Source organism: Neopelma chrysocephalum, unplaced genomic scaffold (genome assembly GCF_003984885.1).
Source record: "Neopelma chrysocephalum unplaced genomic scaffold, ASM398488v2 Primary Assembly neopelma1_323, whole genome shotgun sequence".
NCBI lineage: Eukaryota > Metazoa > Chordata > Aves > Passeriformes > Pipridae > Neopelma > Neopelma chrysocephalum.
In genome coordinates this window covers 1668119-1672643 of record NW_020897986.1, presented here as the reverse complement: position 1 = coordinate 1672643, position 4525 = coordinate 1668119, and positions in this window count along the sequence as shown.

Below are 4525 nucleotides of genomic sequence, written 5' to 3'. Positions count from 1 at the left end.
ACCCGTGAAGTTCAGATACAAAACTTTATCAGAACTTGTAAAATCATATAGTCCAGCTCTTGGATATGCTGCTGAAACATTGATTTTCATGCTTAATTAAGCAAAATAATGTTTTGCTGACATTCCATAGTACACAGGTAAACTTCAATTATCTTTTTTTTTTTATCCCTTGCTCTTCTGTTAGATAATGTTATCTGAAATATTTCCAGGTATTGAGCTGTATTTGTACTGCAAATTTTTCTTAGAAACTGCAAAATATTTTGCAGGCTGACATTTTTCTAATGTTACCACTTAATCAGAATGATTAAGTTCAGAATGATTATTTATCATTGTGCAGAAAAAATGTAGAAGCAGAAAATGTTCTTAGAAATATATGTAGAAAACCCACCAATATTCCACCAATAAATTAGCAGCATTTTCTACTATAAGTTTTTAAGAAGGACTGAAATGTGCAATGTTGGCATTTGTCACTGAAAATGTCCTTTATAAAATAATTCCCTCTATTCCTAATCTTTTCTTGCCCTTACAGTCAGTGCAGTAAAATGCTGAAAACAAAATACTTTAATGATAGTATTACTGTAGCCATTCCTATTTTAAAATGGGGCTTAATTAAGAAATGTTTTTGAGCCATTGATTTGCAGCAAAGGTTTAAACAATCTGCTTCTGTTGTTCGTTTTTGGAAGCAAAAACAGTTCAAACTGGACTTTTGGCGCGTTTAACCAGAATTGTTTCAGACTTGGAGTAAAACTTTATGTTGGCTCAAAGACTATAGATTTGTTGCAATCTTTGCAGTTCACTGAACTTTTTTTCTCTTTTTTTTTTTTTTTTCCTGTGCATACATATTTCAAGTAAACTCCGTGGTTATAACAAGTGACACGTTATGGACCCTAAATCGTTGCACTGTGAAATATGCACAGAAAAAAGGACAAATGAAGATATCAAGGGTCTGTTCCATTTTTCACTGAACTGTAAAATGCCACCCTTGTTGTACAGCAGATCACTGGTTCTGAGCAGGGCTCATTGACTGCTAAGTTGTGGATAGTGTTTCACTTTCTGCAACTGTTAATATCCCGGCTTATCCAGGCATAATGACCTCTCTATTTGTGACACATTGTTGAATTTTCTGGTTCTTTTAACTTATTCAAACCTTTTTTTTTTTTTTTTTTTCCCTTTTCTCCATTCATTGGAAGGCTGGAAGGATTCTGAATTGAGCTGTGGTACAGAGCTGCCTCACTGTTGGTCAGCCAATTACAGTTGAAATCGGTGGTTTGGTGACACATCTGTAGGTAAATATAAATTTAAAAGTGTAAAGGAGAGGCATTCTACATCTGCACCAGCTCTTCTTTTATAGAGGGTACTGCATGTATTTTGGATAATACTGGTATATCTGCAATATTGTTTGGATTCATTAGTTCTGATACAGTAAGTAATCCATACTGCAATAATCTGTATTATGTTATAGCTGACGTTTGATGTTTAAATGGATTGGAATCGAATTCCAACTTTATGACTAGTCACTAAATTACTATTACATCATAATACCTAAGGTATTGAATATTTTAAAGGTTGATAAATATTTACATTTTTAAGGACTTTGACACTTCAAAATACGAAAAGAAAAAGGAGTTTTATGTAGCGTACAGCATTTGGTGTTCAGACCTGAATGCTTCCTCTGATCTTACAAGGATCTGAAGTTCCTGCAAGTGTACCATCTTAGTTCAGATTAGGATCCATGCCTATATTCTTATTCTTCTATTTGTTCCCCACCAAAAGAACAGTGTTTATTAGTTTTTATTTGCATAGTACGTTCTGAATAGCTCCAAGTTTTCTCTGGCCCTGCCATGAGCAAATTGAATTTTGTAGGGCTGTTTAAGCTGCCTTCAGTAATAAGTAGAGTATGTTTGTTTATTCCTGGAATATGTCAGGTGTATAAATATTTTACTTATCTTCAACATTGCTGACTGTCTTTTATGTTGTGTTTTCTACGCCTCGTTCCTTCCTAAAATCTGTAAATCTTGCCATACTTCATTGGCATAACAGAAAAAAGTCCTTGCTACTTTCAGAGAACTTTGAAACCCAATCTCCATATATTGAATAGTATGGTGGGTCTCATATTCAATACTGAAGACTTTTCTCCTGGTATCAGGAGAATTTTTGTGTCTATCATTGAAATGTTCTCAAACTCTCTGTTGGTAAATCGAGGCCTCTATGATGTGGTGAGGTTATTAAAAAAAAAAAAAAGACATATATTGATTTAGATATTGATGCCAGTCTTCCATCGCCTTCAAGAGCCTGAAAAAAGACAGTAAGTGGATTCTTTATGTGGTTCCCTGTAAAAGCACCTGCAAATATTTACAACATTGACCATCACTAGGCCTAGGCCACCACAGAAGAGTCAAAGGGGAAGATCTCTTAATAAATTACACCTATTACCTTGTTCAGCATGACATCATTTGCTAAGATGGATGTGTTCCCAGTGGCACAGCTCCAAGGGTCACTGTGCCTTTTATGCCTGGACTTTTCAGAGGAGAAATGACTGCACGGGATAGGATGAATGTTTTACTAGACCATTGGGCACATTGATTTTTATTTTCATGGATATGTAGATCAAATTGAAATAACCTAAAGGGGATGATGTGATACCCTGGGACTGTTAGACATGTCAAGATTTGTAGCAAGTCTGTATGTTTCTACTTCTTGGTACTCCCTGTAGAAAAATAGCGTGGGGTGTCATTGAGATCTGTCACTCGCTGACACTTAGGGGGAAAAAAATAACCCCTACCTCTGCTAGACATTCCCTAGACATGTCCCAGCTGAATAAGGCTGTGTGCTGAACCCAGTTGTGATTTATTTACATTTAAAGCAAGTGTTATGCAAGTCAGACACGCACAGTCCTGGCTGGCTGATATATCCTTAAGCAACTGTCTGTATATTGGCATGTGAAGAATTCCTTCTTGCCTGATGTAGGACACTACTTCAGAAATGTGGTTTTTTGTAAACACCCTGAAACTACAGAGCAGGAACAGCTCCTATTTGAAAATTTGATAACATTGCATTTATTTAAGGAACCTCTGTTCAACTGTCATGTCAAAAAGAAACTATTTATACAACTATAAAATGTCAAAATTCATAGAGGATGAAGATATTTGGAGAACAGAAATTAAGAAAAATGCAAACAGCACAAACTTAATCTTATTTGAAATTTAGACTTTTGAATTTGCCAGGGACTTTTAAAGATTTTTTTCTTTTTTTACGTGAATTTGTATCACTCAAGGCTCAAGAAAAAAAATGATGTTATATGGGTTATTTAGATCTCAGACTGTATTTTAAACATCAGGGTCTTAATTTTCCCTGTATGTGTGTGGTGCCTTTTATTTGAAAATGTTTTACAGTTTAAAAAAATTGCATCACTCTTAGGTAAAGATGAAGTTATCTTTATATCATACAAATTTAGCATATCTGTCTGTAGAATATAAATTTAAATTTTATGACTCTGATTTTTTTTCAGCTGATTAGATAAATTTTAAGTTATCTATATGTTTTAGAGCTTGTCAGATTGACAGGGAGATTGCAGTTCTTGTCTTACTGTCAGGAATACCTACTTTTCCTCTTCTTCTTAGCATGTATTGTTCCCAGCTTCCATATCTGGCATAAAAATGTTGCTCAGTTCTCTCTTTTGATATATAAAGAAAGGTTGGTTTTAGTAGAGAAGTGACCACAAGAAGCTAGTAAGGGACAACTCATTAATTTTATATAGTTTGACTCATAAGCTGATTTTCACCGTTTCTTTAACCTATAAATGACTAAAAATTTGGACTGGCTTCAAGAACCTTACTATAAAGGCTTTACATTCCAATGTGTTCGACTTTCAAACTTATTTTTTTGTAATTCCTCAGAAACAGATGCAATTCTGATATAGAAAATCAGGCTTAGACTATTGTTCTAGGGAAACATGATACTTTCTGATGTGTTTATTGAGTATTGCTTTAACACAGACAGTGAAATAAAATGCTACATATGGATATGTACATACAAATCTTTGGATTCACAAATAAAATAATATTTACCTGTATATTTTGAGAAAATGAATGAAGCTACATGTGTAGTGATATTCCTCAGGGTTCAATTCCAGGGCCAGTTCTGTTCCATATCGTTATCAATGATTGGGATGCAGGAGTTGAATGTACCAGTAGCAAGTTTGCTGATGATACCAAACTGGGATGTGCTGTTGACTCTCTTGGGGGATGAGAGACCTTGCAGAGGGATCTAAACAGGCTGGAGCTTTGGGCTGTGTGATTAATGGGATGGAATCTGACAAATCCATATGCTGGATTCTGCGCCTGGGATGGAGTAACACTGGGCACAGGTATAAACTGGGAGAGGATTGGCTTGAGAGCAGCCCTGCAGACAGGGATCTGAGGGGCTGGGCAGCAGCAACTCTATAGGAGCCAGAGTGTGCCCTGGCAGCCAGGAGCACAAATATTTCCCTATTTACTAGTTTTGCCATGTTTGTTCAATAAATGAA